Below are 23,411 nucleotides of genomic sequence, written 5' to 3'. Positions count from 1 at the left end.
GGCGGGAACTGTGCCGCCCCTCGTTAGACCCGCACGCGCCTTACATGTAGGACAGTGACGCCCTCAGTGCACGCCGGGGACTCTATGAAACTAGTTGTATCAAGTTTTGAACACCGCTCTTCCCGGCGGCCGTGTCTCAACGGCGGGAACTGTGCCGCCCCTCGTTAGACCCGCACGCGCCTTACATGTAGGACAGTGACGCCCTCAGTGCACGCCGGGGACTCTATGAAACTAGTTGTATCAAGTTTTGAACACCGCTCTTCCCGGCGGCCGTGTCTCAACGGCGGGAACTGTGCCGCCCCTCGTTAGACCCGCACGCGCCTTACATGTAGGACAGTGACGCCCTCAGTGCACGCCGGGGACTCTATGAAACTAGTTGTATCAAGTTTTGAACACCGCTCTTCCCGGCGGCCGTGTCTCAACGGCGGGAACTGTGCCGCCCCTCGTTAGACCCGCACGCGCCTTACATGTAGGACAGTGACGCCCTCAGTGCACGCTGGGGACTCTATGAAACTAGTTGTATCAAGCTTTGCACACCGCTCTTCCCGGCGGCCGTGTCTCAACGGCGGGAATTGTGCCGCCCCTCGTTAGACCCGCACGCGCCTTACATGTAGGACAGTGACGCCCTCAGTGCACGCTGGGGACTCTATGAAACTAGTTGTATCAAGTTTTGAACACCACTCTTCCCGGCGGCCGTGTCTCAACGGCGGGAATTGTGCCGCCCCTCGTTAGACCCGCACGCGCCTTACATGTAGGACAGTGACGCCCTCAGTGCACGCCGGGGACTCTATGAAACTAGTTGTATCAAGTTTTGAACACCGCTCTTCCCGGCGGCCGTGTCTCAACGGCGGGAATTGTGCCGCCCCTCGTTAGACCCGCACGCGCCTTACATGTAGGACAGTGACGCCCTCAGTGCACGCCGGGGACTCTATGAAACTAGTTGTATCAAGTTTTGAACACCGCTCTTCCTGGCGGCCGTGTCTCAACGGCGGGAATTGTGCCGCCCCTCGTTAGACCCGCACGCGCCTTACATGTAGGACAGTGACGCCCTCAGTGCACGCCGGCGGACTCTATGAAACTAGTTGTATCAAGTTTTGAACACCGCTCTTCCCGGCGGCCGTGTCTCAACGGCGGGAATTGTGCCGCCCCTCGTTAGACCCGCACGCGCCTTACATGTAGGACAGCGACGCCCTCAGTGCACGCCGGGGACTCTATGAAACTAGTTGTATCAAGTTTTGAACACCGCTCTTCCCGGCGGCCGTGTCTCAACGGCGGGAATTGTGCCGCCCCTCGTTACACCCGCCAGCGCCTTACATGTAGGACAGTGACGCCCTCAGTGCACGCTGGGGACTCTATGAAACTAGTTGTATCAAGTTTTGAACACCGCTCTTCCCGGCGGCCGTGTCTCAACGGCGGGAATTGTGCCGCCCCTCGTTAGACCCGCACGCGCCTTACATGTAGGACAGCGACGCCCTCAGTGCACGCCGGGGACTCTATGAAACTAGTTGTATCAAGTTTTGAACACCGCTCTTCCCGGCGGCCGTGTCTCAACGGCGGGAATTGTGCCGCCCCTCGTTACACCCGCCAGCGCCTTACATGTAGGACAGTGACGCCCTCAGTGCACGCCGGCGGACTCTATGAAACTAGTTGTATCAAGTTTTGAACACCGCTCTTCCCGGCGGCCGTGTCTCAACGGCGGGAATTGTGCCGCCCCTCGTTAGACCCGCACGCGCCTTACATGTAGGACAGCGACGCCCTCAGTGCACGCCGGGGACTCTATGAAACTAGTTGTATCAAGTTTTGAACACCGCTCTTCCCGGCGGCCGTGTCTCAACGGCGGGAATTGTGCCGCCCCTCGTTAGACCCGCACGCGCCTTACATGTAGGACAGTGACGCCCTCAGTGCACGCCGGCGGACTCTATGAAACTAGTTGTATCAAGTTTTGAACACCGCTCTTCCCGGCGGCCGTGTCTCAACGGCGGGAATTGTGCCGCCCCTCGTTAGACCCGCACGCGCCTTACATGTAGGACAGTGACGCCCTCAGTGCACGCCGGCGGACTCTATGAAACTAGTTGTATCAAGTTTTCAACACCGCTCTTCCCGGCGGCCGTGTCTCAACGGCGGGAATTGTGCCGCCCCTCGTTAGACCCGCACGCGCCTTACATGTAGGACTGTGACGCCCTCAGTGCACGCCGGCAGACTCTATGAAACTAGTTGTATCAAGTTTTGAACACCGCTCTTCCCGGCGGCCGTGTCTCAACGGCGGGAATTGTGCCGCCCCTCGTTAGACCCGCACGCGCCTTACATGTAGGACAGTGACGCCCTCAGTGCACGCCGGCGGACTCTATGAAACTAGTTGTGATAGCAAAAAGAAAGGTGACGACAGTGCAATAGGTAGTGTAAACATAAGAAAAAGTAAAGGTGAAAGAAGAAGAGCCGCAGGTAACAGCTCATCAGCCTCACCACCATTGAAGACGGAACAAGACACCACACCGGTGACATCTGCACTTCGAGATAAATATAGCGGAATCATCCCATACGTAGAAAAAGAGCAGAAGAGAAAAGTCGGCCAAACACCATGGCATGCTGACTACAACAATGTAGAACTAAACTTAAGACTAAGTAGGCTAGAATATAAGGATACTTTCATCACAGCACAAAGACTGCTAACCAGACTACTTCACCCATTAGGCAGCTATGTATGCTTCCCGACCACTGAACAATCTGACAGAATGACTTTAAAGACCGCAAACATACCTACAGACCCAGCAGAGCTAGAAAAATTAGTCATACTAGCGTGTAGTCGGAGGGGGGAAACATATAACCCACACCAAGTGTACAAGGACCAAGTGAGGGCACATGGCAGAACTGACTTTGACTACTCGCAAACAGGACACAAATTCTACCTTCATGTGAAACACCCATGAAAATAATACAACTTAATGCTAATAGAAGCACACTCGTTAGTGCAGAACTGCCGCGAGTAGCTCTGGACTTGCAGGCGGATATTCTTTGCCTGCAAGAACCTTATGTGACAACCCAGGGAAACTTAACTAACCTACCCTGGGACGCTGTCACAATCTCAGACAGACGAAACTACAAGGCTGCCATAGTTGTCCTCAACAAAACTTTAAATATCACTAAGATTACGCAGCTATGTAATAGTCATCTGGCCACAGCAGAAATAACTAAGGGTCGAGACACATGGGTGGTCTCATCACTATACGCACAGTACAGTGACGACATAGAGCCATACCTACATATGATACAAGACATTGCTGAATACTCTAGAAATAAGAACCTAATTATATGTGCAGATATCAACGCTAAATCCACACTATGGCACTCGGACAGAACGGACGACAGAGGACGGAAAGTCAACGACGTCATACAGGAGACACAACTACATATTATAAATGAAGACGGACCTACACCTACATACAGAGGTCCAGGCGGATCTGCCACCAAAATCGATATTACTCTGGCGAATGACAGAACACTAGGACGACTGCAAAGATGGACCATACACGACTCTCTGACCACAAGTGATCACAACATAATAGAAATAAGTCTCACAACAAACAATTATCGCACCACACACAATACAACACACTTCAACTTTAAAAGAGCGAATTGGGACAGACTACAACAAATTGTTCAAAATGAGAATATATACAACATACAGGGAAGCGTGGACTACAGAGCACACAAACTGACACAAATCATCCAAACAGCACAAGAAACAGCAATACCTACGCACACACACAGCAAACAACGGGAAACACCATGGTCAGACGAATTAACCAGACTCAAACGTGACATGACAAGGAAACGAAAACTATACCAGAGGACATGGATACAAAGAGACAAACTACTGAGACTAGCTGCATATAGGGAAGCCAAAGAACTCTTCAAAAAGACATTATTTCAGACCAGGAAACAACATTGGGAGAGCTACTTGACCACACACACACAACAGAATATCTGGGGGGAACAATACAAGATCCTGACAGAAAAAATAAAGACCCCATTGGCATTAAGCACGCTACGGCAGGAAGACGGCACAATGACAGTGGGATGGAGAAACACAGCACAATATCTGCTGAACAAACTCCTCCCGGAAGATGCCACAGACTCAGACACACAGGAACAGATCACACTCAGACAAGAACTTCATGAACAGTATAACACCGACGCCGTCACCTGTCCCTTTGCGCACGAGGAAGTTGCGGTAGCGATAAGAGAGCTAAAGAATAAAAAAGCACCTGGACCCGACAGGATCCATGCAGAAGTGCTTAAGAGGCTAGCACCACAGATCACCCCATACTTAACAGAACTACTAAACGACGCCTTAAGGCTAGGCCGTGTACCGACAGTCTGGAAAACCTCAAATGCAGTCATCATACGAAAATCATCAGACAGAGACCAATCAGATCCGAAATCCTACAGACCAATATGCCTCATAAACACCATGGCAAAAATCCAAGAGAGGCTACTGTGTGACCGCTTGCAGGCTCACAGAACCCTACTTGGAATGAATCCCCACCAGTTTGGATTTCGGAAAGGGAAAAGCATCGATGATGCAATAAACAGAGCTTTAGAAATCACACAAAACACAGATAAAACATACTCTTTGGCAATCATGATAGACATCGCAGGAGCATTTGACAACCTGTGGTGGCCAGCACTGTTTATGAGGTTACGCCAGATGGAAGTACCCGCAGCCCTATACAACAGTCTTTTAGACTACTGCAGAGACAGAATAGTGGAATGGCGCGTGGGCAACCGGAAGGTAATAAGGAAAATTACCAAGGGATGCCCGCAGGGATCGATCTGTGGACCCATCTTCTGGGACATAATTTTTGAACCTCTCCTGCAACTGCTGGAGGAGGATATGAGGACAGACGGTGCTGTCGCCTATGCAGATGACCTACTGGTGGTCATCTCAGCAAATACAAGAGCCCAGCTAGAGGAGAAGGCGAGTGGCACACTGCAGACAATAACACAATGGTGCAACACAAACAAACTCAAGATAGCGGGCAACAAAACAACATACACACTGCTCAAAGGGCAACTCAGACGCAATCCATCTATTAAAATACAGAACAACAACATAAAGAGAATGACGGTAACCCGCTACTTGGGCGTATACATAGATGAGAAGCTGAACTTCCATGAACATATCAGAATAACAACAAACAAGGCAGAAAAATTACTACATAAACTGGCAAGGATTAATTCAGGACAATACAGACTTCCTCTGTCAGTCACACGAACTTACCACTGCGCACTCTTCGAATCAGTGCTAAGCTTTGCGGCCAGTACATGGGCGCACAGACTCAACCTCGTCACAAACAGAACAGCGGTTAGGCGAGGGCAGAGAAGCGTCCTTCTGCGACTATCGGGAGCCTTCGGCACTACATCAGTTGAAGCACTGTGTGTCGTGCTAGGAATTTTCCCGATAGATATCACAATCAAATATCGGGCCGCTCTGTACTGGTTAAAGATGGGTAGACTAGACCAGGTCAACATATTGACTGGTTCCCCGCTGAACAATAAGCGGGACCTCAAAAAATGGAAAATCGACACATGGCAAGAGGAATGGGGCACAAGTGATAAGGGACGGAGAGTCTATACATTTTTTCCGAACATAACGGAAAGATTAAGAATGAAACATGCCGATCCTAGCCGCGGCATGGTGCATTTCTTGACTGGCCACGGACCTTATCCCACGCACTTAAATCGCGTGAGTCTTAGAGACACATCAACGTGTACATGTGGAGGTATGGGAACCCCCGAACACACAATCCTATTCTGCGGGAAATACAGACAGCACAGGAACACACCTGGGATACAACACTTACAGACAGAGGAACACATATACGACGCGATCAGAACACCTGAACTTTGGGACATACTGAACGCACTAACAGACAAAATTTCTGACGAATGCCACAAAGAATACAGGAACAGAAGACCACACAGACAATAAACCTATATGCAGCACCCAGACAGACACCATAGTGTGGAAGAACTAAACTAAGTCTCAATATAAAACAACTGACATGCAATAGACTTACATAAGTAGACCTAAAACTGATAATAGATTAATGTATAAAATTAGACATAAACAGTGTCGGCGCACCGTCGCAATTGCCATCAGCTACCACGGCACTCTAAACCTGTATACAAGTAACCAGATAGAACATAAATAGAGATATCAAACGCCACAACTAGAATAGAATAGAACTTCCTAGGCTAAGGTTAGGGGACTGAGGATCAGAGGCTTGAAGATAAATCCCAAGACGCTCATCCTCAGTCCCCTACGGTGGTGGGACTATCATCTCTTCCTTTCCTATCGTCTTTTCTCCTCTTCAGACTAAACTATTCCTTGTATTTCCTTCTTCCAATTCAAAATTAATTTTTGTAAAATTTTTGTTAAATCGGTTTTGGGAAAGCTGCCAAAGTAAAGAAAAAGAAAAGAAAAAAAAAAAAAAAAAAAAAAAGCACAGACCCGCCTCCACGTGGCGGGACACGGGCAACGGTGCGACCGGATGCGGGAACTGGTGTGAGTTTCATCAACTACATCAGAGTCCGCACACCGGTCGTAGCGGCCAAGTGGTCAAAATAGACCCACCTTAAGCACTTAGGTGGTGGGTCGTAAAATCAGGGCGGCAAGTGAAAAAAAAAAAAAAAAAAAAAAAAAAAAAAAAAAAAAAAAAAAAAAAAAAAACTAGTTGTATCAAGTTTTGAACACCGCTCTTCCCGGCGGCCGTGTCTCAACGGCGGGAACTGTGCCGCCCCTCGTTAGACCCGCACGCGCCTTACATGTAGGACAGTGACGCCCTCAGTGCACGCCGGGGACTCTATGAAACTAGTTGTATCAAGTTTTGAACACCGCTCTTCCCGGCGGCCGTGTCTCAACGGCGGGAACTGTGCCGCCCCTCGTTAGACCCGCACGCGCCTTACATGTAGGACAGTGACGCCCACAGTGCACGCTGGGGACTCTATGAAACTAGTTGTATCAAGCTTTGCACACCGCTCTTCCCGGCGGCCGTGTCTCAACGGCGGGAATTGTGCCGCCCCTCGTTAGACCCGCACGCGCCTTACATGTAGGACAGTGACGCCCTCAGTGCACGCTGGGGACTCTATGAAACTAGTTGTATCAAGTTTTGAACACCGCTCTTCCCGGCGGCCGTGTCTCAACGGCGGGAACTGTGCCGCCCCTCGTTAGACCCGCACGCGCCTTACATGTAGGACAGTGACGCCCACAGTGCACGCTGGGGACTCTATGAAACTAGTTGTATCAAGCTTTGCACACCGCTCTTCCCGGCGGCCGTGTCTCAACGGCGGGAATTGTGCCGCCCCTCGTTAGACCCGCACGCGCCTTACATGTAGGACAGTGACGCCCTCAGTGCACGCTGGGGACTCTATGAAACTAGTTGTATCAAGTTTTGAACACCACTCTTCCCGGCGGCCGAGTCTCAACGGCGGGAATTGTGCCGCCCCTCGTTAGACCCGCACGCGCCTTACATGTAGGACAGTGACGCCCTCAGTGCACGCCGGGGACTCTATGAAACTAGTTGTATCAAGTTTTGAACACCGCTCTTCCCGGCGGCCGTGTCTCAACGGCGGGAATTGTGCCGCCCCTCGTTAGACCCGCACGCGCCTTACATGTAGGACAGTGACGCCCTCAGTGCACGCCGGGGACTCTATGAAACTAGTTGTATCAAGTTTTGAACACCGCTCTTCCTGGCGGCCGTGTCTCAACGGCGGGAATTGTGCCGCCCCTCGTTAGACCCGCACGCGCCTTACATGTAGGACAGTGACGCCCTCAGTGCACGCCGGGGACTCTATGAAACTAGTTGTATCAAGTTTTGAACACCGCTCTTCCCGGCGGCCGTGTCTCAACGGCGGGAACTGTGCCGCCCCTCGTTAGACCCGCACGCGCCTTACATGTAGGACAGTGACGCCCACAGTGCACGCTGGGGACTCTATGAAACTAGTTGTATCAAGTTTTGAACACCGCTCTTCCCGGCGGCCGTGTCTCAACGGCGGGAATTGTGCCGCCCCTCGTTAGACCCGCACGCGCCTTACATGTAGGACAGTGACGCCCTCAGTGCACGCCGGCGGACTCTATGAAACTAGTTGTATCAAGTTTTGAACACCGCTCTTCCCGGCGGCCGTGTCTCAACGGCGGGAATTGTGCCGCCCCTCGTTAGACCCGCACGCGCCTTACATGTAGGACAGTGACGCCCTCAGTGCACGCCGGCGGACTCTATGAAACTAGTTGTATCAAGTTTTGAACACCGCTCTTCCCGGCGGCCGTGTCTCAACGGCGGGAATTGTGCCGCCCCTCGTTAGACCAGCACGCGCCTTACATGTAGGACAGTGACGCCCTCAGTGCACGCCGGCGGACTCTATGAAACTAGTTGTATCAAGTTTTGAACACCGCTCTTCCCGGCGGCCGTGTCTCAACGGCGGGAATTGTGCCGCCCCTCGTTAGACCCGCACGCGCCTTACATGTAGGACAGTGACGCCCTCAGTGCACGCCGGCGGACTCTATGAAACTAGTTGTATCAAGTTTTGAACACCGCTCTTCCCGGCGGCCGTGTCTCAACGGCGGGAATTGTGCCGCCCCTCGTTAGACCAGCACGCGCCTTACATGTAGGACAGTGACGCCCTCAGTGCACGCCGGCGGACTCTATGAAACTAGTTGTATCACTAGACTAGAGTAAAACTAATAGAAGTACCTGTAGTGTAGAATAAGCTGCATTAACTGTATAATTGTATCATTAGTAAGACCCGCTAATGTAGTTAGGTAGTGGGTTATATGAATAATGTAATGTGATGTTATGAATAAAGATTTTTTTAAAAAAAAAAAAAAAAAACTAGTTGTATCAAGTTTTGAACACCGCTCTTCCCGGCGGCCGTGTCTCAACGGCGGGAATTGTGCCGCCCCTCGTTAGACCCGCACGCGCCTTACATGTAGGACAGTGACGCCCTCAGTGCACGCCGGCGGACTCTATGAAACTAGTTGTATCAAGTTTTGAACACCGCTCTTCCGGGCGGCCGTGTCTCAACGGCGGGAATTGTGCCGCCCCTCGTTAGACCCGCACGCGCCTTACATGTAGGACAGTGACGCCCTCAGTGCACGCCGGCGGACTCTATGAAACTAGTTGTATCAAGTTTTGAACACCGCTCTTCCCGGCGGCCGTGTCTCAACGGCGGGAATTGTGCCGCCCCTCGTTAGACCCGCACGCGCCTTACATGTAGGACAGTGACGCCCTCAGTGCACGCCGGCGGACTCTATGAAACTAGTTGTATCAAGTTTTGAACACCGCTCTTCCGGGCGGCCGTGTCTCAACGGCGGGAATTGTGCCGCCCCTCGTTAGACCCGCACGCGCCTTACATGTAGGACAGTGACGCCCTCAGTGCACGCCGGCGGACTCTATGAAACTAGTTGTATCAAGTTTTGAACACCGCTCTTCCCGGCGGCCGTGTCTCAACGGCGGGAATTGTGGCGCCCCTCGTTAGACCCGCACGCGCCTTACATGTAGGACAGTGACGCCCTCAGTGCACGCCGGCGGACTCTATGAAACTAGTTGTATCAAGTTTTGAACACCGCTCTTCCCGGCGGCCGTGTCTCAACGGCGGGAATTGTGCCGCCCCTCGTTAGACCCGCACGCGCCTTACATGTAGGACAGTGACGCCCTCAGTGCACGCCGGCGGACTCTATGAAACTAGCACGGGAAAGCACGGGAAAGCGGTCTGCGCGGCGCCACCCGGGGAAAGGTGTGTTGCCTTCCGAAACTGGGTTAAAACCGCCAGGAGACCCTCTGATTCCCGGAAATCTTCAGACTGTCTGAAGTGCTCTGTGGCTCAGAGGAACCTGAGTGGGGCGGGGACCGTAATGTCCTATCCCGTGGCCTTGACGTGGCCCCGGCGCTCAGTAGCCCCCTTAGATGGGGTGAAGCTAACACGGGAAGGGCCGTCCATGCATGACGTTAAACGGCTAGCCCTTAACTGGGTGCAATCCTCACTGAACCGCACTGGCCCACCGTGAATTATCAAAAGCGGTGGGTGAGACATGGTCGGCCATGATCCCCCAGTACGTGTGGAGGCCCTCCGGGGAACGTAACTCGGGTTTGAGTGCCGCACCGTCTCGATGATGTCAAACTCCACAACATAAGACCCGGGCCATACCATCATTTTATCACATCATCATTCTCATAACACCTCCGGGCTGTGGAACGGTGAGGGTTGTCGTTGTGTCAAGGAAGGACGTTAAACTCCCGTCACGGTAGGACGTTAAACGCCCCCAACCCAAGGCGAAAGCGAAGGGTGCGTGGCACAGGGGGAGCTGTGTCTGAGGGACTAACCATCTGTCCCTCAACTCGCAGAGCACAAGACCAGCTGGTGCTCTGCATGCCAGCGACTTCGTTTGTCGGCGTGGGACCTCGGCGCGAGTCGGCAAGTGCACTTCGCCGCGCCCGTGGTTAACCGGGGCGTGTTCTGCCAAACCCAGGGGGTGGTGACATCGCCTGGGCCAGGTTAGCTGGGTCCAGACCGTCGAACGACTGGGTGACCGGCCCGCCACCTGAGTAGGAGCGGGTCCTCTGGCCTGCAGGTGGGAGCTCGGGCTAGTAGACGGCGAAGGACGAGAGGTGCATCCGCTTCTCCGGAGTGCGGGGTGCACTTGCCGATAAACTCTGGGAGAAATCGACGGTGACGAGGCCACTGAGGGAGACCAGGACACTGGCAACGGTGTACTGAACTCGGCGGCTTAGGGATGCCCTTGACCTAGGGACGAGGTTGGTGGGCGAGCTGCATTCTTAGTCCCCCCCCATGCCAGAGGAGCCGGTCCGGGGTAAGAGACGGGCTTCCAACCCCTTTTTTCGCTTGTCCTACACATGACGGCTACTGAAGAGACAAGCGATCTATGTGCGCCCACAAGGGCTTCGATGCTTTCTGACCCCTCCCCACAGGAAGGCCTGGGTCAGTTAATGGAGGAAAGTAATTTAGAGAGGCACATGAGGATCACCCAACTACTCGATCAAAATGTTAAGAATGGAAAGATCAGTCAGGCCGCTGTACTGGCAATAAAAAATGAATTAGCAGCATGGGCGATAGCCAATGCTAAGCTTGAAGGCAGACTTGAGGAGCTCGAAAAAGAGAACGATAGGCTTAGAAAACAACCAGGAAGGACATGGGCTGGCGTTGCGGCACAAGCTGCTCCAAAGGCCCAAACGACCAAAGAGACTATTGCTAAGGTCTCCAAACGGCCAGACACTGCAGTCTTTTTGAAACCACTACCCGGCCAGGACATAAAAAAGGTACAGGAAGTTTTTGCAACCGCAGTCAATCCCGTCAAGGAAAAGATTAAGATTAATAAGGTCAAAGTTACAAAAAATGTTGTCATTGTAGACGTAGCCTCAGAAGATGATAAGAACAAACTCTTAAGAAACCAAAAGCTATGCAAGTCGATTAAGTGCGAACCTCCCCGAAAGCGAAATCCACTTGTCATACTATATGATGTCCCCAAATCCATGACAGATGAGGACTTATGCGAGACTCTCTATCGGCAAAACCTTGAAGACTCTGACCTAAGCATGGAAGCATTCCTAAAGGACTTTAAATTGAGATTTAGAACTGGACCTAGGGACAGAGATGTTGTTCACCATGTAGCAGAAGTCTCGGGGGGATTATGGCGAAAACTAACGGCTATGGGCAGGGCATACATAGGCTTTCACGCCATTAATGTGAAGGACTACTTAATAGTACCCCGCTGCCACAATTGTGGGGACATTGACCATGTACACAAATATTGTAGTAGGAAGCCGGCATGCTCCAGATGTGGAGAAGAAAACCACGTCAGAAAGGAATGTACAAAATCCGTTGTATGCATACCATGCACACGAAGGGGAAAAAAGACCTGCGGCACAACCGGGAGGAACTGCCCCACATATAAACTTCTAGAACAGCGCTTAATATCCCGAACGGATTATGGCCAATGAAAACAACCAAACCAGATCAACCAAAAGAAAGTCTCCGAGCAAGAAAAAAAGAGACGCTGAAAGGGCAGAAAATTTCAAAAAGTTCTTAAAATCTATCCAGGAGACAGTAAAAAGGGAAAACATCATGGTTGACTCAAGTATTCAGACAGATGATGAAATAAAAACCGAAGAAGTAGTGAAAATGACTGAGTCAGGAAACCTGTTCGAGCCCAAAATTCTGGTGCATACGAGTGAAAATTCAACACTCAACCCAGAAGCAGCAAGCTTCGTCATCAACAAAGATGAAATATGCCCACAACAAATAGTCATGGTTGATCTGTGCATACAGACAGACTTAGAAGAAGAGACAGAAGACAGCTCACAGTCGGGAGAGAGTGATGGCATCACTCCGGATCGGGAGGGAACTCTCCAAATTGTTCTACAAGACAACCAAATAACAAGTACTAATAAATTGGAAGTAATCCCGAGAGTACCAGATCCGGATCCTAGAAGGATCTACCCGAACTTGGAGCTTGCCATGCAGCTTTCGCGCTTGGAGCAGCCGGCTGTCCTCACTACGGCACTCAGGCACGTCGTACGCATAGGTCACAAATATGGCAGAAAGGTCACCTTCTCGACAATGGAGGCTGTGGATAGGATTCAGTTAAAGTCAATGAATCTTCCCACCGATTTCGGGGCTCTGCGTGACCTTCTTAGAAGGGTTTTTGAGAGAAGAGGTGAAGACTTTAATATGCAGGAGATTTATGTGCAATCTGTCCTCGCAAATGGTCGAATTGCGACAGACTATAGAAAACCATGGCCTGATTGCAATTTTCACACCTATTTTCCATGACAACTGAAATCACTATAGGACAGATAAACACCCACAATAGTCGGCTGGTCATGCAGGAGCTGCGAAAGGTTGTGGAGGAGAGGAGACTGGACGTAATCTGTCTGCAGGAGCCGTACTCCCGGGCGGGACAGATCTCCTTCATGTCCACCACTTGGCAGGTAATCTCCACAGGAGTAGAGCCAAAGGCAGTCACAATAGTTACAAACAAGACCCTAAGAGCCACATGTCTAGTACAACTATCAAACAGCCACTGCAATGTGGTTGAACTACAAACCCCGGTTGGACTAATACATATCGTAAACATGTACTTCCAATACGGAGGAAACTTTGAAGAATTCTCTGACCACCTAGTGAGAACTATTACAGCGCTGCGTGGGCGCAGGGTTATTGTCACCGCTGACATAAATGCCAAGTCCCCCATGTGGTACAGCGGCACAAGGGACACCAATGGTGAGAAGGCTGAGGAACTAATCATGGCCTCCCAACTTGTGGTGGCAAATAAACCAGGTAATCCCCCAACCTACAGAGGAGGCGGAGGGCAGGGGACAAATATCGACGTCACCCTGGTAACTGCCAATGCCATTAGTATCATTGAGAACTGGAAAGTCAACGAAAATGCCACTACAAGCGATCACAACCTGATTACCTTCTGCCTCAGAGAAGAACAGTGCCGCTGGGACCTCGGATGGGAGACTCAACTTAATTATAATAGAACTGACTGGGACTGCCTGGCTCGGGAGTGTGGCATTCCGCCGTTGCCGGAAGGTGACCTGGATGTAGATAGGTATGCCGAAGAACTGGTAGGGACTATAGTCAGCGCGGTCAAGGCCGCTGTGCCAACCAGGAGGAGAGCCGTGGCGGCTTCCCCTTCACCATGGTCTGCTGATCTTGAGACTATGCGTCAGTCTGTAAGACGGGCGAGAAGGTACTACCAGCGAAGTGCCGTCTGGCAGGAGAAACAATACTGGCTACAGCTGTACAGGGTGGAAAAGGAAAAATTTCAAAAAGAATTAAAGGAGGTAAGAATAAAAAGTTGGGAAAAATATGTTCTGAGCCAGTTAGCCACTGACCCCTGGGGAATACCTTATAAGTTAGTTAGAGAGAAAATCAGGTCCCCTGCGGTCCTCTCGACGGTCAGAGACGGAGGCAGAATGACAGAGTCGTGGCAGGAAACTGCTGAAGTTCTCCTGCGCACTCTGCTGCCGGATGACGAAGAAACTGAGGAGAATGAACTCCAGCAACAAATCCGCAGAGAGGATATACAGGAATATATCAATAACACTATGGTGTACCCCTTTTCGGAGGAAGAAGTGGCAAAACAAATTACATTACTGAAAAAGGGTAAAGCACCAGGGCCAGACGGCATAATCGCGGAGGTAGTGCAGTTTCTTGCCCCTCAGCTAGTAACACCCCTCACAGGATTGTTCAACGAATGCCTGAGAACCGGCAGTTTTCCTAAAATATGGAAAAGGGCAAATGTCATAATCATACAAAAAGGGAAGGACAAGGACCCTACAGAACCAAAATCCTATAGGCCAATCTGCCTCTTAGACAACTTAGGGAAATTATTGGAGAAGTTACTAGCTGACAGACTGACAGCTCACAGGATACTGTGCGGGATGAGCGACAGGCAGTTCGGCTTCAGGCCGGGGCGATCTGCGTCTGACGCAATTGCCCTGGCGGCTGAGGTCTGTGGCTCAACCCAGCACAAGTATGTGGTAGGCATCATGGTGGACATCAGTGGCGCCTTCGACAACCTGTGGTGGCCCTCGCTCTTCTCTCGCTTGCGAGAGAAGGAGTGTCCAGGGCCCCTCTATGGCTGTCTGAGGAGCTATTGCATGGACAGGGAGGTATGGCTATCATCGCCTAGCGGGAGAATCAGTAAAACCATCACGAAGGGGTGTCCCCAGGGATCAGTTCTGGGGCCACTCTTTTGGGATATTAATATAGAACCCCTCTTAGAGAAACTACAACAAAGTGAGGACGTGCTAGACGTGATAGCTTACGCTGACGACCTCCTCCTGCTGGTAGGCGGCCGAAGCCGAGAAGAACTAGAGCCAAAAGTAGAACACACAATGACAATACTTCAGAGATGGTGCCAAGAATCCAAAATGAAAGTTGCACCACACAAATCAACGTATCTATTACTGAAAGGAAGTCTTGTCAGGAATCCAACGGTTAGAATTGAGGGAACACCAGTCCTTCGGCGACGAGAGGCCAGGTACTTAGGAATCATAGTAGATGAAAAATGGAGCTATAACACCCACATAGAACACATATCACAACGTGCATTAGAGGTCCTAAACAATCTCATAAATATAGGCCATAGGAGGTTTCATCTACCTCCATCCTTAATAAAACTTTACCATAACAGTATTTTAACGTCTTTAGTTGGATATGCCAGTGGGGTGTGGGCACACAGGCTCACGAGGGTAGTGCCTGCAGTGACTGTTAGAAGGGTGCAGCGAAACATGCTGTTGCGCTCTGTAGGAGCTTACCGAACAACACCTGGGGGGGCCCTGTTAGTAATAATAGGATTATGTCCATTAGATATAAAAATTAGGGAGCAGGGGGCGTGGTACTGGGTCTCCAAAGGGAAAATAGATAAAACCAGGGAAATCATGGGGGTACAAGTGGGGGACAAGTACTCAATAAAGAGAAGGGGGGAAGAACTTTGGCAACAGCAATGGGAAAGTGAGGAAACGGGAAGGAGGGTTTTCCAATTACTACCTAATATCAAAGAACGGCTACAAATGAGCTATTTTGAGCCAAGTAGAGGTCTGCTGCACTTTCTAACAGGTCACGGGCCATATCCGACATATTTATGTCGATTTGGCAAACAGGCAACGCCAGCGTGTGACTGTGGTGCTCTGGAGGGAACACCAGAACACGTCGTATACGACTGTACGTTGTATGACGACGTGGGGCTAGATCTAAGAAATCAGTTACCGAATAGAGATACATATACATTACTACGACGTGCCGAGACCTTCAATGTCCTCAACAATTTGGCTAATGCAATCTCTAAAAAGATTCTGAGGGACTTCATTAGGAACCAATAGGACACATAACAACCCGATAAAGACTCAGGTGCACCTGCAGTTGCCGCCGAGCGCGGAACTGGCCAGTTGTTACACAACTGGAATCCGCCGCGTTATCGGATTAGGAGAGCAGGAGCACCTTTCCCGGACTTGACAAACGCACTAGATTCTATAGGAACTAGATATACCGAATAATGTAGAATTAGAAACCAATAACAAATAACATAGGTAGGGACTGCAGCGAAATAACAGTATTGGCCAGCCCAGTGCCAGGGGCACGCTCGCTGGGATTAGCTCAGCGAGCAGGCCTAACAGTAGGTTTATAAACATCATCTGGCACACATGTAATCGCTGCAGAGTAGCTAGTCATAGATTAACCAAGTAGTCACGTAGCTAGATTAACCCTGTCCGTAGCTAGTGCCAATTTCCAATAAAAATAATAATAATAAGCTGCATGATTTACCAAATTTATCATAATAGGACCCACTAATTTTGTAAGGTGGCGGGTCAATATGTATCAAACAATGTTTGCTGTTTTTTATGAGTCATTGTATCAAATTTGTTTTTCAATTGAGTTTAATGTTGTAGTTGTTGTTGTATCAATAAAGAGTTTTTTTAAAAAAAAAAAAAAAAAAAAAAAAAAAAAAAAAAAACTAGTTGTATCAAGTTTTGAACACCGCTCTTCCCGGCGGCCGTGTCTCAACGGCGGGAATTGTGCCGCCCCTCGTTAGACCAGCACGCGCCTTACATGTAGGACAGTGACGCCCTCAGTGCACGCCGGCGGACTCTATGAAACTAGTTGTATCAAGTTTTGAACACCGCTCTTCCCGGCGGCCGTGTCTCAACGGCGGGAATTGTGCCGCCCCTCGTTAGACCCGCACGCGCCTTACATGTAGGACAGTGACGCCCTCAGTGCACGCCGGCGGACTCTATGAAACTAGTTGTATCAAGTTTTGAACACCGCTCTTCCCGGCGGCCGTGTCTCAACGGCGGGAATTGTGCCGCCCCTCGTTAGACCAGCACGCGCCTTACATGTAGGACAGTGACGCCCTCAGTGCACGCCGGCGGACTCTATGAAACTAGTTGTATCACTAGACTAGAGTAAAACTAATAGAAGTACCTGTAGTGTAGAATAAGCTGCATTAACTGTATAATTGTATCATTAGTAAGACCCGCTAATGTAGTTAGGTAGTGGGTTATATGAATAATGTAATGTGATGTTATGAATAAAGATTTTTTTAAAAAAAAAAAAAAAAAAACTAGTTGTATCAAGTTTTGAACACCGCTCTTCCCGGCGGCCGTGTCTCAACGGCGGGAATTGTGCCGCCCCTCGTTAGACCCGCACGCGCCTTACATGTAGGACAGTGACGCCCTCAGTGCACGCCGGCGGACTCTATGAAACTAGTTGTATCAAGTTTTGAACACCGCTCTTCCGGGCGGCCGTGTCTCAACGGCGGGAATTGTGCCGCCCCTCGTTAGACCCGCACGCGCCTTACATGTAGGACAGTGACGCCCTCAGTGCACGCCGGCGGACTCTATGAAACTAGTTGTATCAAGTTTTGAACACCGCTCTTCCCGGCGGCCGTGTCTCAACGGCGGGAATTGTGCCGCCCCTCGTTAGACCCGCACGCGCCTTACATGTAGGACAGTGACGCCCTCAGTGCACGCCGGCGGACTCTATGAAACTAGTTGTATCAAGTTTTGAACACCGCTCTTCCGGGCGGCCGTGTCTCAACGGCGGGAATTGTGCCGCCCCTCGTTAGACCCGCACGCGCCTTACATGTAGGACAGTGACGCCCTCAGTGCACGCCGGCGGACTCTATGAAACTAGTTGTATCAAGTTTTGAACACCGCTCTTCCCGGCGGCCGTGTCTCAACGGCGGGAATTGTGCCGCCCCTCGTTAGACCCGCACGCGCCTTACATGTAGGACAGTGACGCCCTCAGTGCACGCCGGCGGACTCTATGAAACTAGTTGTATCAAGTTTTGAACACCGCTCTTCCCGGCGGCCGTGTCTCAACGGCGGGAATTGCGCCGCCCCTCGTTAGACCCGCACGCGCCTTACATGTAGGACAGTGACGCCCTCAGTGCACGCCGGCGGACTCTATGAAACTAGTTGTATCACTAGACTAGAGTAAAACTAATAGAAGTACCTGTAGTGTAGAATAAGCTGCATTAACTGTATAATTGTATCATTAGTAAGACCCGCTAATGTAGTTAGGTAGTGGGTTATATGAATAATGTAATGTGATGTTATGAATAAAGATTTTTTTAAAAAAAAAAAAAAAAAAACTAGTTGTATCAAGTTTTGAACACCGCTCTTCCCGGCGGCCGTGTCTCAACGGCGGGAATTGTGCCGCCCCTCGTTAGACCCGCACGCGCCTTACATGTAGGACAGTGACGCCCTCAGTGCACGCCGGCGGACTCTATGAAACTAGTTGTATCAAGTTTTGAACACCGCTCTTCCGGGCGGCCGTGTCTCAACGGCGGGAATTGTGCCGCCCCTCGTTAGACCCGCACGCGCCTTACATGTAGGACAGTGACGCCCTCAGTGCACGCCGGCGGACTCTATGAAACTAGTTGTATCAAGTTTTGAACACCGCTCTTCCCGGCGGCCGTGTCTCAACGGCGGGAATTGTGCCGCCCCTCGTTAGACCAGCACGCGCCTTACATGTAGGACAGTGACGCCCTCAGTGCACGCCGGCGGACTCTATGAAACTAGTTGTATCAAGTTTTGAACACCGCTCTTCCCGGCGGCCGTGTCTCAACGGCGGGAATTGTGCCGCCCCTCGTTAGACCCGCACGCGCCTTACATGTAGGACAGTGACGCCCTCAGTGCACGCCGGCGGACTCTATGAAACTAGTTGTATCAAGTTTTGAACACCGCTCTTCCCGGCGGCCGTGTCTCAACGGCGGGAATTGTGCCGCCCCTCGTTAGACCAGCACGCGCCTTACATGTAGGACAGTGACGCCCTCAGTGCACGCCGGCGGACTCTATGAAACTAGTTGTATCACTAGACTAGAGTAAAACTAATAGAAGTACCTGTAGTGTAGAATAAGCTGCATTAACTGTATAATTGTATCATTAGTAAGACCCACTAATGTAGTTAGGTAGTGGGTTATATGAATAATGTAATGTGATGTTATGAATAAAGATTTTTTTAAAAAAAAAAAAAAAAGCTAGTTGTATCAAGTTTTGAACACCGCTCTTCCCGGCGGCCGTGTCTCAACGGCGGGAATTGTGCCGCCCCTCGTTAGACCCGCACGCGCCTTACATGTAGGACAGTGACGCCCTCAGTGCACGCCGGCGGACTCTATGAAACTAGTTGTATCAAGTTTTGAACACCGCTCTTCCGGGCGGCCGTGTCTCAACGGCGGGAATTGTGCCGCCCCCCGTTAGACCCGCACGCGCCTTACATGTAGGACAGTGACGCCCTCAGTGCACGCCGGCGGACTCTATGAAACTAGTTGTATCAAGTTTTGAACACCGCTCTTCCCGGCGGCCGTGTCTCAACGGCGGGAATTGTGCCGCCCCTCGTTAGACCCGCACGCGCCTTACATGTAGGACAGTGACGCCCTCAGTGCACGCCGGCGGACTCTATGAAACTAGTTGTATCAAGTTTTGAACACCGCTCTTCCCGGCGGCCGTGTCTCAACGGCGGGAATTGTGCCGCCCCTCGTTAGACCAGCACGCGCCTTACATGTAGGACAGTGACGCCCTCAGTGCACGCCGGCGGACTCTATGAAACTAGTTGTATCAAGTTTTGAACACCGCTCTTCCCGGCGGCCGTGTCTCAACGGCGGGAATTGTGCCGCCCCTCGTTAGACCCGCACGCGCCTTACATGTAGGACAGTGACGCCCTCAGTGCACGCCGGCGGACTCTATGAAACTAGTTGTATCAAGTTTTGAACACCGCTCTTCCCGGCGGCCGTGTCTCAACGGCGGGAATTGTGCCGCCCCTCGTTAGACCAGCACGCGCCTTACATGTAGGACAGTGACGCCCTCAGTGCACGCCGGCGGACTCTATGAAACTAGTTGTATCACTAGACTAGAGTAAAACTAATAGAAGTACCTGTAGTGTAGAATAAGCTGCATTAACTGTATAATTGTATCATTAGTAAGACCCGCTAATGTAGTTAGGTAGTGGGTTATATGAATAATGTAATGTGATGTTATGAATAAAGATTTTTTTAAAAAAAAAAAAAAAAAAACTAGTTGTATCAAGTTTTGAACACCGCTCTTCCCGGCGGCCGTGTCTCAACGGCGGGAATTGTGCCGCCCCTCGTTAGACCCGCACGCGCCTTACATGTAGGACAGTGACGCCCTCAGTGCACGCCGGCGGACTCTATGAAACTAGTCTGGCGTGAGGTCAGTCGCTTGAGTCTGGCGTGAGGTCAGTCGTTTGACGGCGCGTTTCGGGGCGGGCCCGCCCGCTGCCGGCGCGCCGTAGGGCACGGAAGCTCGCACTGGGGCGTATCGCTTTCCAGTCGGGTGTGCCGCGGCCGTCCTCACAGGGGAAGTGAAGCGTCTCACATAGCCTCTCCTTCCCAAGTGGCTCTTTCCGCCTTCCCGTGGTGCCAGATGTTAAGCTTGGCTTCTGCCTTGCGACAAAAGGGAGAGCTGCGACCCAACCCGATGCGAAAGCGAAGGGTGCGTGGCACAGGGGGAGCTGTGTCCAGGGACCGAACACCAGTCCCTTTCTGTTCGCAGGGCACAGACCAGCAGGTGCTCTGCATGCCGGCGACCTCGTTTGTCGGCGTGGGATCACGGCGCGAGTCGGCAAGGGTGCTTCGCCGCGCCCCTGGGTAACCGGGGCGTGTTCTGCCAAACCCAGGTGGTGGTGACATCGCCTGGGCCAGGTTAGATGGGCCCAGACCGCCGAACGACTGGGGGACCGACCCGCCACCTGAGTAGGAGTGGGTCCTTGGCCTCAGGTGGAAACTCGGGCTAGTAGGCGGCGAAGGGCGAGGGGTGCATCCGCCTCTCCGGAGTGCGGGGTGCACTTGCCGAGGAGCGTCGTGTGAAATCGTCGACGACGGGGCCTTCGACGAGGACCAGTGCGCTGGCAACGGCGCGCTGAACCTGGCAGCTCTGATGTGCCCTTGACCTAGGGGCGAGGTTGGTGGGCGAGCTGCAGAAGTCCCCCCCCATGCCAGAGGAGCCGGTCCGGGGCAAGAGACGGGCTCCCAATTTTTCACTCGTCTAACTAATCATGGCTGACCAAGAGGCGAGTGATCTTTGTGCGATTTCGAGGGCGAGTGTGTCTACTGTCCCTACCTCGCAGGAGGAAGGGGGACATGAAGATGAGAGTGTTTATGACAGACACTGTCGAATCAATCAAATATTAGACTCTAGTGTCAAAAACGGCAAAATAAGCCAGGCTGCGGTCCTGGCAATAAAGAACGAGCTCGCTTCCTGGGCTATTGCAAACGCGAAGCTCGAGGGGCGTCTCGAAGAACTTGAAAAAGAAAACGCTAGATTGAGACAGCAACCTATCAAGACATGGGCCGGAGTGGTGGCGCAAGCCGCTACAAAAGCCCAAACAACGAAAGAAACAATAGCAAAAATTTCTAAAAAACCAGACACGGCAGTCTTTCTGAGACCCCTGCCTGGTCAGACTATCAAAAAGGTTCAGGAAATTTTTACTACAACTATTGACCCGGCTAGAGATAAAATAAAAATCAATAAAGTAAAGGCCACAAAAAATGTAGTCGTGGTAGATCTTGCCACGGAGGAGGACAGGGACAAAATATTAAAGAATACCAAACTAAACAAGGCCATAAAATGTGAACCTCCCAGGAAAAGAAATCCTCTGGTGATACTGTACGACGTACCTGTGGCCTTAACTGATAGTGACATCTACGAAACCATGTACAATCAAAATTTTGACGACACAGAATGGGAAACTTTTAAAAATGAATTCAAGCTGCGCTTTAAAACGGGACCTCGGGAACGGGATGTTGTCCATCACGTCGCCGAGGTCTCTGGCAAGATGTGGAGAAAACTTACCGCTATGGGGAAAATATATATAGGATTTCACGCCATCAATGTTAGAGATTACCTAGTAGTCCCTAGATGCCACAACTGTGGCGATCTGGACCACGTCCACAAGCATTGTGATAGGAAGCCGGCCTGCTCCAGGTGCGGGGCTGAGGACCACACCAGAAAAAACTGTAGTAAAAGCGCAACCTGCATTCCATGTACCAAGAGAGGAAAGAAACCGTGCAACACTACTGGGAGAAACTGCCCAACGTATAGGATGCTAGAACAGAGACTAATCTCTCGAATCGATTATGGCTGAGGCCGTAATTGAACTCAGGAAGCCAAAAAGGAAATCCCCCAGCAAGAGGCTGAGGGACGCTCTGAGGGCAAACAAATTCAAAGCATTTATACAAAAAATTACACAACCACGATCTATGGTGACAATAATGAAAGATGTTTGCATACAAACGGACCCGTGTGAAGAAGACGTTCCCTCTCCTCCTTGCTGGGGACCTGGGTCGAAACAAGAGCATACCCGACCACACTGGCATCCTATACTTGGGAGTTCACAATCACAACCACACAGTAAAGAAATAATATCCACTAAACATGTCCAGTACAATGAAATAAGCAGCTCAATTCCATCTTCTGACACACCATCTCGGGGTGCAATGGGAATTGATCCCCAGAGAATTTACCCCAACCTGGAGCACGCATTACAGTTATCAAGACTAGAGGAGCCGGCAATCCTCACAATAGCATTGAGACATGTGGTACGTGTCGGCCACGAGTATGGAAGAGACGTCACCTTTCCAGTAATGGAGGCTGTTGACAGAATTCAGCTCAAGACAATGAATCTCCCCACCGACTTCGGAGCCCTGCGAGATCTAGTTAAAAAGGTCTTCGAAAGAAGAAACGAAAAATTTGACATGGATGATCTATATTATCAGTCAGTGATAACCAATGGCAGAGTAGCCCACGACTGGACAAAATTAAGGCCAGAATCACACATCCATACATACTTCCCACGTGAGCCAACTAAATGTAGGGCAGATAAACACCCATAATAGCAAACTGGTCCTGCAGGAACTCCGGAGGGTGGTGGAAGAGAGGAGTCTAGATGTACTCTGCTTACAGGAACCGTACTCCCAGGCGGGGCGGATCCCATTCATGGCTGCCAACTGGCAAATTATACACTCTAACGTAGAGCCAAAGGCTGCAATTATAATTATCAACAAATCATTTAGAGCTACAGTCCTTGCACAATTCTCTGGCGAACACTGCAATGTCGTGGAACTTCAAACACCCGCGGGAGTGATCTACATCTGTAATATATACTTCCAATATGGAAGAGGAATAGAGGAATTTCTAGAAATACTTACACAAGTCACCACGGCATTGCAGGGACGAAGATTGATTGTGACGGCGGACATAAATGCAAAGTCCCCCCTATGGTTCAGTGGCACGCACGATGATCGGGGGCTAAAAGCCGAGGAAACAATCATGGCATTACAACTGGTGGTTGCCAACCAACAAGGG

Source organism: Schistocerca serialis, chromosome 10 (genome assembly GCF_023864345.2).
Source record: "Schistocerca serialis cubense isolate TAMUIC-IGC-003099 chromosome 10, iqSchSeri2.2, whole genome shotgun sequence".
NCBI classification, from domain to species: Eukaryota; Metazoa; Arthropoda; class Insecta; order Orthoptera; family Acrididae; genus Schistocerca; species Schistocerca serialis.
This window is presented reverse-complemented; position numbering follows the sequence as displayed.